The 13,898-nt window shown below is 41.0% G+C and overlaps 1 long non-coding RNA gene across 1 annotated transcript; it reads right to left on the bottom strand.

The window, feature by feature from the left end:
• Positions 1-3,361: 3,361 nt before the first annotated feature.
• Positions 3,362-4,594, bottom strand: LOC310844523. The gene is made up of 2 exons (XR_014564166.1): positions 4,123-4,594; positions 3,362-3,950 (listed from the first exon to the last, which is right to left on the bottom strand). It is a non-coding gene; the product is annotated as an uncharacterized lncRNA (long non-coding RNA).
• Positions 4,595-13,898: the final 9,304 nt, after the last annotated feature.

Consider the following 13,898-nt stretch of genomic DNA (forward strand, 5'->3'; position numbering starts at 1 on the left):
TTGCTAATTTGGGTTAGCTCATGATCTGACCGTGTTCATGGAAGACAATCTTACTTGACTATAAGTGATACCAAAGAAGATGATGATTATCTGATTAAAGATAAAAATCATGAAAATCGATTGTCTCTTTGTATATATCTGGTTATCGGTATAGCAAAAATTTGGTGTTTGTATCTCATTTTTTAAATTTGTACATTTTTAAAGCAAAGTTTAATTGTTAGATTGACTTCCCCCACAAAGGCATACTCCTCCTTTGTCCCTAGAGACAGACAGATGCCAACCATACTCTCAGCAACTACAAGTTATACAAAATAAGGTATTCCCAAGATCTAAGCTGTAGAGGTAGTTCAACATTATGCTACAATTACTTTTATTAGAGAAAGGAACAGAATATGCAATGTAAAAAAAACATTAAATTAAAATGGAGAGCAATTATGCTATGAAGAAACTGTAAAGCAATAGCGTTGAGAAAAAGAAACAGCCCTAATTCACTACCAGGCACCAGATGCCTTCAGCAACAATAGTGTATCGGCAGAAAATCTTACCACAGTGTATGTATAGATGTGTGTGTGTGTGTGTGTGTGTGTGTGTGTGTGTGTACGTATGCACACATTCCTTGATTGAATTATGAAATTAGGGCATGAAGAGAAAGTGGTAGATATACATATTTGGATTTTAGTAAAGCCTTTGATGCAGTGTTTCATAAAATCTTACTCTTGAAATGAATTCAAATTGGGTTGAACAGGAACATTCATGTGGACAAAAAACTGGCAGGGGGACCTTAAACCAAGGGTAATCATAAACAGCAAATTCCATGCAAGGAAGTGTTTTAAGGCAGGGAATAGTTCCAGTTCACGTCTTTGCTAATAGCTTTAAAAGTAACAGAATTTCACAGGAGTGAAACTCACCCATGGACATTTTTAGCCTGGACCTGGGGAAAGAATGTCCACTTCTGTGTTTAATGCAAAAGTAGGGCACCTCAGGTCAGGGGCCAAATGTTGACCTCCAGAACTGACTATTTGACACTTAAATCCCTGTCCAGGCCACATGCTGTCTCCTTAGGCTAAACCCTTTGTGGTCCTGCTTTGCACCCCAAGTGTGTTTGCCTGGCTGGATTGTGACCCTGAACTCTGCTAAGAGAGGCCATCTTACCTGTCACTCCTATAAGGTCCGCTCCCAGCTTTGTTGGCCTATTTCCACCTGGCCTGGGAGGGCGGACACCAGACTTACTCATGCTTCAAAAGCTGTTCCTATGGCTGAAGGGGCCCAAACCATCTTGTTACTCGTCCAGAAAGACCTGCTACTCAGGGTACATGGAGACTATTGAAATGGGGTTTTGTTTAGGAGTTCTTGTAGAGGTCAATAATTAAGTTGAGTAATGGTAATGCATTATTTTTCATCATTCTTGTTGCTAAACCATGTTGTGAATTATTTGGGAATTGTTTTGTTTCATTGTGTGTTTATTGAAAAGCTTTTGTTAGTTTTTTATTATTTAAATGTTATATGTTTGTAGCTGTTAAGAAGGGGGCCCCATATGTACTTAAAGCAGACGTGGCTTTAAACAGACATGGCTTCTTCCAAAGAATATTGGGAACTGTAGTTTGTTAGGAGACCTCTATTCCCCTCACAGAGCTACAATTTCAATAGTGGATTTTCAGTCAGTTCTGCTTCCCAGCCTGAGAGGTCAAGGGAAACCAACAGGATTGTATTCTTTTCCTCCTCCACCCTCTCCTGACTGGTGCATCATTATCAGGGTGACCAAGGCTGTTTTGGTGCCAAAACTCAATCTGAAACCAGACTTCAATGGATCCAGGATCCACTTCCTTCAGCCATATCTGCTGTTGGCTGGCCTCCACCCTCATCACCTTGCTGAGAAAAGGAATATTACAGACTGGGTGGTAATTTCCCCCAAACTCTGAAGACCTCTTCAGGAGGAATCACACCACTGCCTTTTTTAAGGTGGTGAGCATACCTCACTCCTGTGATGAGTCACTGACCACTCCCTGGACTCGCCCAGTCAATCCCCACCTCCTAGATTTTATCAGCCATGATGGGCAGGGATCAAGAAGGTGGCCTCACCACTGCAAGCATCCTGTCCAGAACTTCGGAGTGACTTTATATAACATCCATTCTGAAGGAACCTGCACTGGTTGTCTATTTAAGGTGTTAATGTTAACTTGCAAACAACTTGAGACCTGGGTGTCTGACAGAGCACCTCTCAGCATGTCATTCTCCCTGGGCTATGACAGTAGCAGTAGTACAGAATGTTGTTCTCCAGAAGTGGCTTAGCAGGCCAAATAGAGCTGCTATACTAGCTTCCCAGCTAGTCAGACATTGTTGTTTAGCAGAAGAGGCAAGGCAGTGGGGCAGCCAGCATAGTGCAACTAACTAACAGGAGCACCAAATTGCCAGCCTTCCCACCCTGCCTATCAGGAATCTAGTATAGTGGCTGCTCCCTAATGGGTCCGCTGCTTCTGCTCTACTTATCTCTCAGATGAGGGCAGCTTGTTCTTTAGTGACACAGTGTAGGGCCTTGTCTGCGGTGGTGCCTCAGCTATGGAACTCTCCCATCTGGAGTCACAGATGCTTTATTTTTCCATCTGGCCTGGGAGCATGGAGGCCTGACTGGCTTCAGCCACAAAAGGTGCTGAATAGACTAAGGTATTGTTTTGGGTGTGTTGTTAGGGCTCTTTTGTTGTTGCTATTGATATTAACTTTTGTATCTTTTTTAGATCTTATGATTTATGTGAAAATGGTTCAGCTTGGTTGTGTACCTTTTGGTGTTTTTTATTTATTGTTTATGACTACTTTCGTTATGTTGGTAATTATGTAAATCTTTTCCTGCTGTAAGTCGCCTTGAGCATGATTTTAACCATGGAAAGGTGATATACAAATAAAATGACTATGATGATATGGAATGGGGGACAGGTTGCAGGAGCCAAGAACTTTTAACTTCCTTGAGTTTAATAAATATTTCCACTTGACAAAATTAAATCTGTACAGAAAACCATTATGAAATCTCTTTACAAATTCCACCATAAATGAGCTGAACCATTTTCTGCTTTCCCGAATCCTCTGAGGCAGGGGCTAGGCATTAAATGTATAGAAACCCTATTTCTCCTTCAAGAAGTAATCCAAAACAAAGAAAAAGCAGTTTTGATTTCAGATTTATTTTATTTGTAATATGGTTTGCATTCTCTGTGAGTGCTAAGCAAAGAGCAAAAATATATTTCCGGAAATGATCCTGCATTAATTCTTGTTTTCGTAGCACAAAACAATGCAATTATCATGCAGATCTGTGTGTTCCGTGGATTCTTTGGCATGCTAATAAGCAACATGTTTACAACAAAGACAACAAATCTGAATAAGCAAATCAAATTATATTTAATAATATGCACAATAAATCTTAAAAGGAAACATCATGTTGGATTCTCAGCAAGTTAAACAACATTTGGGGTGCATTCAGCTTTAGACAGACATTTCTGCTTTATATGCAATCAGATATATTGACCACTAACTAAGTCTGGAAAAAAAGAGGCATAGAGATCACTTAAAGCCAAGACAATTGTTCCCTCCAAATACTTTTTCATTACATTTTATAGGCATTGTTTGGCTGAATCTTTTGCCATGATATGTATTTAATATAAAAAAGTGAAGATAGCAGAGGTGTTGATGGCATGCTTAATTAAATTATGAAAGTCTAATGCATTAGTCTACAAAGATGGAGATCAGATGGTTCTCCCAGAGAAGTAAAACTCACAAGTGCTAAAACTCGATTGGAAGATTTCATGTCCTTTCTGTGCGTGCATCATGCAGATGTGCATGAACCGGTTTCTTCCCCCCTTTTCTAGATATGGTGATAAATATCACAGAGTAAGATGGCTCTGGAGGGTTGCTTCTTCCAGCTGCACCCACAAGCTGTGCAGAGAATGACAAGTCTCACTTTCCTTCTGCGGCATAAAAACAGATACACATACTCCTTTATCTCTGAAAAACGGCATTCCACAAAACAAACTAATTCCCATGAATGGTGAACTTTTTCTTCTGCTTCTTCTTCTTCTTCTTCTTCTTCTTCTTCTTCTTCTTCTTCTTCTTCTTCTTCTGCTTCTTTCCATTACCTACTTCTAGCCAGTGGTTTTACTTATTGCACTGGACGTCATTGAAGGAGATGTGTGCAGACCTTCCTTTGACATGTAGACGACACAGACAGTCCAGTACAGTTTGCAAAGCATTTTGGTTTTAAGTACTTCAAAGAATGCTCTCCTCTTCAAAGTCAAATTTCACCACCACTGGCCGGCTCGTGTTCCACTTCTTGCTTCGATCCTTATCCTCAATGAACTCCTGGTAAGGATCTTTCTTTGAAATGGCTTTCTTGGAGCGAACATAACCGAAAAAGACAGTCAACGCCAGGAAAGAGTAAAACAACATGACAAAGAGAATGAAGAAATAGGCGTTGTCATATGGTTTGTATTTTGGTGTTTTCTCCTTCGTGGCATTTTTCCCTGCATTCAGGTCTTTTTCCAGAAGCTTCAGAACACACTGAGAGATGAGAGAGGCTAAAGCTGTGTTGTTCATGTCGCTGCTGCTTTCTCCTAGGAACTCAAAGTTTGCATTAAACAAAAACAAAAACCAGCCAGGATATTTAGGGACTTGGGACCTGATCCCATTCACATTCCCCCTCCCATCCCCTCTGTCGACCTGGCTGGAAGCAGGATAAGTCCCTTGATTGTTTCCTCTTTTAGCAAGGAATGCTGTGAAGCTCTTAGTGGGTCTCAGTCGCCTGATAATCAGGCATTTCTCAAGATAGGCACTGGACCAAAGTTAAAGTGGACAGTGTAAACAGTCACCAGCCCAGCAAAGCCGACCTCCAGGCCTTCCTAACATAAATGAATATTTGTGGCTGAAGGAAGATGAGGTCAAATGAAGGATTTGTGTTCTAGACTCAATGGGTCGAATTCTGCTGAAAAACAAATAGGGTTGGACTGGTTTTGGACTGGTCTTCTGAAAGCTTTTGTTTTCTGACAACTGTTGAAAGAGCAACTTCCCACATCCTGCATATTTGTCCCAAAGTTGGTTGAGACAGAATGTGGTCAGTTGAGATCTTGACACAGGTTGGAGCATTCAATAAGCTCATGGTAAAATCAGCCCCAATGAATAAATCAGTCTGTTCTCACATGCACTGGCCTTCTTCTAACTTTCGCTATAAATAGAGGGCCTAGCTATATCCTACCGTGAGTGCAAAGTCACAATGGCTGTACTTAAAAAAAATGAATGAAAACCAGACTCAAGAGAGGAAAAGTTTTGAATGGTGCTTAATCTGTTGTATGCTGCCTTTTCTCTCTCTCTCTACTCCAAATGAATATTTCAAATCCCTTACAAACCTGCAATTAGAACCTGGGAAAGGAACTGCAGGGTTATATTTGGAGTGGGAAAATGGCCACCAGGAAAATTGCTAACTACTCATCCTATTCTCTGCTCAAATTAGGCCCCACCCAAAAGAGAGTGTGTGTGTGTGTGTGTGTGTGTGTGTGTGTGTGGAGCAGGGGTTGGCAAGGTTTACCTCGCCTGGGCTGGTTCACTCCAGCAGAGATCCCTTTGTGGGCCGGATTGCATGTGTGTGTGAGCGCATGCCCCTGTGATTTCCAGCATCTGCATCTGTGCAGACATGATTTCTGGCATCTGCATCTGTGCAGGTATGATTTCCGGTACAGCAGAAGTGAGTCCCCGCGCCACGCTGCGCTGGTTTAGAGCAGCGGGCAGGGACTCGCCGAGTGGGCGGCTTGGTACAGGGGTGGCTCATGGGCTGGTTAAATGACCCCCATGGGTCGCTTGTGGCCCATGGGCTTTAGGTTGCCTACCCCTGGTGTAAAGTTATGGAATTGCATGTAACATGCAGTTTTCCCTTAGATGCCTTGAAAAGAAAACTTTGAAGACGGCCATTATATATAGAAATCTACACCCTGATAAAATTTAAACTCTGAGACCTTAGTCCTAAACATAGTTGCTTGAAATTTCAGAATCAGTGGGTTGTATTCATGCTTAGTCAGGCTTAGAGGGTTCAACCCTGCGGGACTTATCTGCAAGTAAATATATTCAGCACTGAAGTCTGAATTAATATTATCATTGTTTTCAGTGCAATTATGCATGTGTTCAGACTGGAGGCAGCTTCACACATGTGCTCCAGATGTAATGGTTACTAGTATTCTCTTGGTATGTTGATCCCCATTGTACAGGAATCCAGTGGCTAGAGTAGTGTATTTTGATGTTGAAAATCTACACTCAGCTCTGTTGCTATGATACCTGCTGTGTTGCTTTAGCAAGTGGGTCTCAGGCTCAGCCTAACATGCATCTTTCTTGTGAATCTAATAAAGATACAAATCTAATAAATATTAGTAATGAAAAAAAGAGGATACGAAGTCATCTTTCATATACACTTTTTTTTCCATTTGCAGTGGCTCTGCCAAGCAACTAGTATACAGCATTAATTAGCAGTTTTACTAGGCCCAATCCAGATTAGGAGACGTCACAGATATTGGGCTGCATCCAGCTAAGTAATACTCAGAGTAAACCTGTTTAAATCAGGGGTGAATAACATATTTTGGCCAGTAGGCCAGATTCTTATCTCCCACCCTGGAGGGTCAAATTTGACAGGTGGGCAGGGCCACTTACCTGTCATTCACTTGACATCAGAATGACATCAAGTGATACTGCACTTCGAAGCCCCGACTATCGGGACTTATAGTGCAGGGCTGTTTGAAAGCCCTTTTGCAAACAGCCACACACTGCTCTTTCAGCCTCCAGGTTTCAGAGAGACCCATGCCTAAATACTGAGCTACAATACTGAGCTACAAGGGGTACTCCTTTGGCTCAATATAAGGAAGTTTTCTATATTGCTATATCAGAATGTCTATTCACTACCATTGAGGCCTCTCTTGGGTTTTCCCTCCAAACAATTTCCCCAGACATCTCAAACCTTCTCCGCTTTCTCCTTTTAACTGTGAAGAGGATTGTGCAATATCTCAGTGACACTTCTGAACAGATAGATTCCATGTGTACGGTGTTGGTTGCTTGAAACATGGAATTGTAGCTACAGTTGCGTGATAGCTTCAGTTGCATAGACTCTATGTGTCTACTACAAGAATGGACAAATCTGGAACTCAGGTTTGCCAATGACAGCCATCCAGCTCCAAGGCAGTGGGGAAGATGGAACGAACCACATATACCATATCCATATTGCCTAAGTAACACGAGTTCTAAATGTATGACCCTTAACAGCTGCAATTTTCTGGTATTCTGGAACCTGAGTGAACATGAGAAGCCCTTAACACAGCGTGTTAAACTGAAAAGCTTTGTTGTTTTTAATTTAATTATTATTGCTTTGCTATTATTAATAAAAATCATTCCTGTTAACTAAATTATTTTTTATTCTTCTATTTAACAGGCCAGGTTCAAGGCACTTGTGTGAATATTAAACAGGATAATGTAAGGCTGTCAGAGACCTTATATATCCCAGCTCCATCCCTGAGATAACCCATTGTTTGTTGTCACCTGGTATTAAAGAGACCCAACTGGAAGTTGGGCATTTAGTGTCACCAATCTCATGCTGTGGAACACTCCTCTAGCAGAGATTTGGCAAGCATCCTTGCCATGGACATTTGTGCCAGCAGGTCTATGCAGCTGCTTGAATTTTCTTCTTCGGCCAGTCATTTCAATGGTTATAGTGTATTGTTTTTATGGTGTTTTGTTGTACTTGTGAATATTGCACACAGCCTTGATATTTTACCTGAGCTGGCAGTATACTTTTATAAATAAATAGAAGATGAATGTATATCCCACCTTTCCTCCAAAGACCTCAAGGAGGCCTACAGAGCCAACCCCTTCCATTTTATCCTCACAACAACAACCTTGTGAGGTAGGTTAGGCTGAGAGAGAAGGAACTGCCCCAAGGTCACCCGTGAGTTTAATGGCTATGTGGAAATTTGAACCAGGTTCTCCCTGGTCCTTGCCTAATACTCTAACCACTACACCACATTGGCCTCCATGTAGTAGATGTGTGAAAAACCCTTAGGCATAAAGTTAATTTTGCCCCTGAAGTGAATCACTCTTACTAAGATAGTGATTATGATAAACCTATGTAGCAGCTTCAAATGTTCAAAGCATCCCATGTATTATTCTTTTATAATGCATTTTTCAGTTGCAACCCATGCAACAACCTTACAGGTATTATTATCCCTCATATTGCAAATGAGATGCTGAGGCTAGATACAGTTACTTTTCTAAGGCTGCCTATTGAGTACACAGCAGAGGTAAGATTCAAACTTCAGTATACTTGAAGGAGCATCTCCACCCCAATCGTTCAGCCCTGACACTGAGGTCCAGCTCTGAGAGTCTTCTGGCAGTTCCCTCACTGCAAGAATTGAGGTTACAGGGAACCAGGCAGAGGGCCTTCTCGTTGGTGGCACCCGTCCTGTTGAATGCCCTCCCATCAGATGTCAACGAAATAAACAACTATGTGACTTTTAGAAGACCTCTGAAGGCAACCCTGTTTAGAGAAGTTTTTAATGTTTGATGTTTTATCGTGTTTTTAATATTCTGTTGGGAGCAGCCCAAAGTGGCTGGGGAAACCCAGATAGCTGGGGGGTATAAATAATAAGTTGTTGTTGTTGTTGTTCAAATAGAAGAAAATGGGAGGTGATTTCGACCAAGGCCCTTCCTTCTGCCCTCCCCAGTACCCCCTGAAAATCATCTCAAGTGATGACATCAAGTTTTTGATGACTGATGTATTATCGTGTTTGGAATATTCTGTTGGGAGCCGCTCAGAGTGGCTGGGGACGCCCAGCCAGATGGGTGGGGTATAAGTAATAAATTATTATTATTATTATTATTATTATTATTATTATTATTATTATTAGCTCAGGTTTTTTTAGCTCTGAGATACTGCACAAGGAACAAGCCACATTTCCTTTATGTGAATCACACACACACAAAAGTCTTTTTCCTCCCACTCAAAACCTGCCTGCTTTCCTTAGGCAAGGAACATGGTATTTTCCTCTTGCTAATTATTAGTGGGACCTCAAAACCCGGCTAGTTTTGTAGTATAACATCCCGCTAGAACCTGAAAGCCTCTGAGATGAAAAGGCCGAGGTTTTCCCTTACATCCCAAGAGTAACGACTTAATGCCGCAATCCCTTGAGCCTTGGGAATATGGAAGTGGGGAAGGGAAGAAATATCCTGCAGGAGAAGTGCTTGTAAATATTTCTGTGGAAATTAAATCCTTGACTGTCAGCGACAAGTGGGTGACATGGAGTATTTTGAGAGAAAGAGCAAAGGGTTAAGTTGTGCTCACTGCAGGCTGTCACAGGTCATGGCTACTTGTAGGATAATGGCAAAGCGCAGGAGGCCTTTGTGGATCCCTGCTTTCTATTGTGTTTTACAGGCTTAAGTCATTCTAAAGTAAATTGTTGTTTTACAAAGGAGTGAAACCTTATCTGGCTGAAGAAAGGAAGGGGGGAAAGAGCTTGGCTGCCACAAATGACTATGCCAGCTGTTTCTTCCTGTGATCTGAATTCTAGGGAGCCAGCCCCCGAGACTTTGAAGTGGGGAGCACCTCAGCCGGCTAGCACTTTGCCAACCACGTACTGTTTCTCTAAGCCTGACCCCTGAACTGATTATATGATGACTAATTCACATGCTAAGATTGCGGGTATATCAGTATCACTTATGCAGCCTGCGTTTGTCATTAAGGGTTTGTTGTAAAAAGAAAGATGAAAGCAAAGCCCTGTAACGCTAGATGAGCAGACTGTACGATTTATGGAAGAAATCCACCGCCTTGCATTTTAACTATTTGCTTTAAAATTAGCCTTTAAAAAGATGCAAAAATCCCCATAAAGAGTAAACGCTGAAAGAAAAAGAAGGGGAACCTCCGGAAGGAATTCATAAGACGTGGAGTTAGGCAGAGTCAGACCATTGGTGAATCTAGCTCAAAACTGTCTACACTGACTGCCAGCAGCTCTCCAGGGGTCTGGTCTCTCCAGTTGGTTCTCAACCAAGACCCTCTTCTACTCATCCTAAGCATGTGTATTGCCCCATCCACTAGTAGGAGCTAATGTATATCTGCTTAGAATAAAGTGAATCTTCAATAGGGCTTCAAAGATGCCCACTAATGAAAGAGCAAAAGAGGCAGTTTTTTTACCAATTCTCCCTCTCCCGCACAGCCTTCCGACTGCTGTGGAGAGTCCTCCAAATCACTTGAGATGATTTTCAGGGGGTACTGGGGAGGGCAGAAGGAAGGGCCTTGGTCGAAATCACCTCCTGTTTTCTTCTATTTGAACAGCAGCAACAACAACAACTTATTATTTATACCCCATCTATCTGGGTTTCCCAAGCCACTTTGGGTGGCTCCCATCCCAACAGAATATTAAAAACACAATAAAACATCAAACATTAAAAAATTCCCTAAACAGGGCTGCCTTCAGATGTCTTCTAAAAGTCTATCTGTTTATTTCCTTGACATCTGATGGGAGGGGGTTCCACAGGACGGGCGCCACAACCAAGAAGGCCCTCTGCCTGATTCCCTGTACCCTCGCTTCTTGCAGTGAGGGAACCACCAGAAGGCCTTTGGCGTTGGACCTCAGTGCTGAACGATGGGGGTGGAGACGTTATACTGGGCCGAGGCTGTTTAGGGCTTTAAAGGCATAGACTTCCACAGGATCAGAAGCCCTGCTCGAGAGAAACCTGGCTTACACCTTTGACTTCAACAGAAATCTTTGGTCTTCTTTTTGATTTTAATAGTTTTGCTTTACAGATTTCAACTGGGCTAAAGTGTGACAGATGTACTTTGGAAAATATGGCAGAACCAGGTTAGGAATTGCTTGTTGTTTTCCCCAAAAAGCTATTTTTGTATGCCACTACAGCCTGCTTCTTGGGAGAAAAGCAATGACAAACCTAGACAGCATCTTAAAAAGCAGAGACATCACCTTGCCAACAAAGGTCTGTATAGTTAAAGCTATTGATTTCCCAGTAGTGATGTGTGGAAGTGAAAGCTGGACCATAAAGAAGGCTGATCACCGAAGAATTGATGCTTTTGAATTATGGTGCTGGAGGAGACTCTTGAGAGTCCCATGGACTGCAAGAAGATCAAACCTCTCCCCATTCTTAAGGAAATCAGCCCTGAGTGCTCACTGGAAGGACAGATCATGAAGCTGAGGCTCCAATAATTTGGCCACCTCATGAGAAGAGAAGACTCCCTGGAAAAGACCCTGATGTTGGGAAAGATGGAGGGCACAAGGAGAAGGGGACAACAGAGGACGAGATGGTTGGATAGTGTTCTCGAAGCTACCAGCATGAGTTTGACCAAACTGCGGGAGGCAGTGGAAGACAGGAGTGCCTGGCGTGTTCTGGTCCATGGAGTCATGAAGAGTCGGACACGACTAAACAACTAAACAACAACAACAAACAGCAGCAAGACTGCTGTTAGCAAAAAATTGGAAGTCTCAAGAAATTCCAATGGTGGAAGAACGGCAGATGAAGATGTTGGATTTCCTGGAGCTAGCTGACCTGACTGGAGGAATCCGTGACCAGAAAGAACAGGAATATCAAAAAGACTAGAAGAAATTTAAGGACTATTTGAATAAATATTGTAATACAAAAAATTAGAAATCACTTGAAAGTACCAAACAGGGATAGGATTAAATTAGGATTTAATTAAATAATTGGGATTTAGAACAGTAAGAAAAGTGAACAAAGTAGATAGGAGCTGGAAATATCCAATATTATATTGGAAAGCTGTTACATACAGATACAAGGAAATTCAGAAGGGAGGGATTTGAGGAAGTCAGTTAACAATGTAAATAAAATTTGGGTTTTAAGGGATATGGGATAAAATTATGTTTTTTTATTGTTGTGGTTTAGGTTTTTTTCTCTTTTTTTCCTTTTTTCCTTTTTGTTTTGTTGATGTTTGTATGTTTTTCTGCTGTTGTTTCTCCTTTTTATCAGGTTGTTTTTGTTATAATTGTGAAAATTCAATAAAAAATAATTTAAAAAAGGAATTGCTTGTTGTTTTAATTTGTAATAAAGATTTGTAAATTGTGAAGATACTGATAGCCAAAAATATTCTTAAAATGGAATTGTTGAAATAAAAGATATGGGTTTATAGAAATGACTTAGCAGTTAGGGAATCTTGCCACTTTGATTTATCAGGTTTAATGTATCCTGTAGTGATCTGGTGAAGGTGAAATTCTGGATACGTTGTTACCTACAAGAAGAGGCCACACTAGTGATCTGTGTAGCTCTCAGACATCTTCATCTGATGTGTATGTTTTCCCATGATAAAATGCCCCAATAGTTTACTGTGCTAAAATGTCAAATTGGGTCCTTTGGGTCCTTTCTGGATCCTAGCTACTATTTTGTATGGAATGTTCCTAGCAGAGTAAGGAATCTTTAGCCACCTGCTGGTTCATGATATAATAAATTGCCTCAAATTCAATCCCTAATCCCCATGTGCTGCTTTTCATCTATTCTTGTTCAGTGCTTTTCTTCTAGAAAAAGAGGTGCTGGTACTCACCATGAAGTTGTTACAGAAATGCCACATTTTTAACAAGTGCTTTTCTTCTAGAAAAAAGGTGATGTTACTGTGTACTCCCAGAAAGAAGCACTGCTCTTTCTAAATTTTGGACTATTACATTGGACACATTTCATTATTTCATTGCACCCTCTCCAAGATCTATTGGAGAGCAATTCTTAAAACTCTTGTCCTTTATATAATGCATGGACTATAAATGTCACTTCCTGGGTCCTTGGAATCCTTTCTAATGTTTCTGAAGTATTAGCAATTGGACATCACACAAGATGTGCTATATAAGCTATGGCTTCGTGGGACTGAGATTTCCAGAAGGTTAAACCCAAATACTTTAGCACAATTGAATGTTGACCAGAACCACAAGTTGGACAAGTCAGGAAAAGGTGTGAAGGGTTGTTATTACTTTGTGCATCAGCATTTGGGGTAGTTTAAAATATTGCTCAAGGTATTTTTAGATATGGACCTTGCATTTGCATTGTGTGAACCAGAAATTACTTTTTAAGACAGATCATGCAATGCAATGATGTAACAAATGGTGTAAAAACTGTTGTGGAAAGATGTGATGGTGCAAATGTTTGGAGCTTGGGTCCATGCTTCATTGACATGAAGGCAACATTCGCTTCATGTGCAGACTATCAGAGAATATGTGCTGAGTGTGTTTAAGAAGTAGATGTCCATCGCTTGTCTTAAAGAAATGGAAAAAAATTATGTTTGGGATTCCACATTATCATTTCCATAGGATAGTTAAAGGATAAGAAATTCATCCAGTGATGGTAGAGACAATGAATGAAGATTAAAAAGAAAGCATAAGATTAAAAGAGAAATGAACACTCAGCAGAGGGAACTAAGATCAAACAGTGGATTAGCCATTTTACTTGTTGTTTCCCAGAAATTAAATAAGTATGGGGGATAAGGAATTTGTTTCCTTTTGGTCCTAGAAAAATGCCAATTATGGAAGCTAAACTGCTGGGATCGCATATCAGTCTGCTTTGGAAATGTGAGAAATGGATGGGAAATATAAACACAGGGCAATAGCTTACAGTTATGTTATGAATTAAGACTGAAAAAGTATCAAGATTTAGTCACTGAATAAACTGTCACAGCTAATCTCCCCTGATGAATTTGAGCAAAATCAGAATAGAAGCAATCGGCCTGTATTTTTGCAGATTATCATTACCATGAGCTGAAGCTCCTGGGCCAAGAAAGTTCTTGCTCACTGGAAGACTGTTAGAAGTTAAAGAGAGAGACGGGTGAACAAAGAGCCAGCCCAGGTCCCACCAATATGGTGGACAGTGACTGTCAAAAGCCCGCATGACTTGAC

The sequence above is a fragment of the Podarcis gaigeae genome (assembly GCF_964106915.1).
Source record: "Podarcis gaigeae genome assembly, chromosome: 5".
Taxonomy (NCBI): Eukaryota; Metazoa; Chordata; class Lepidosauria; order Squamata; family Lacertidae; genus Podarcis; species Podarcis gaigeae.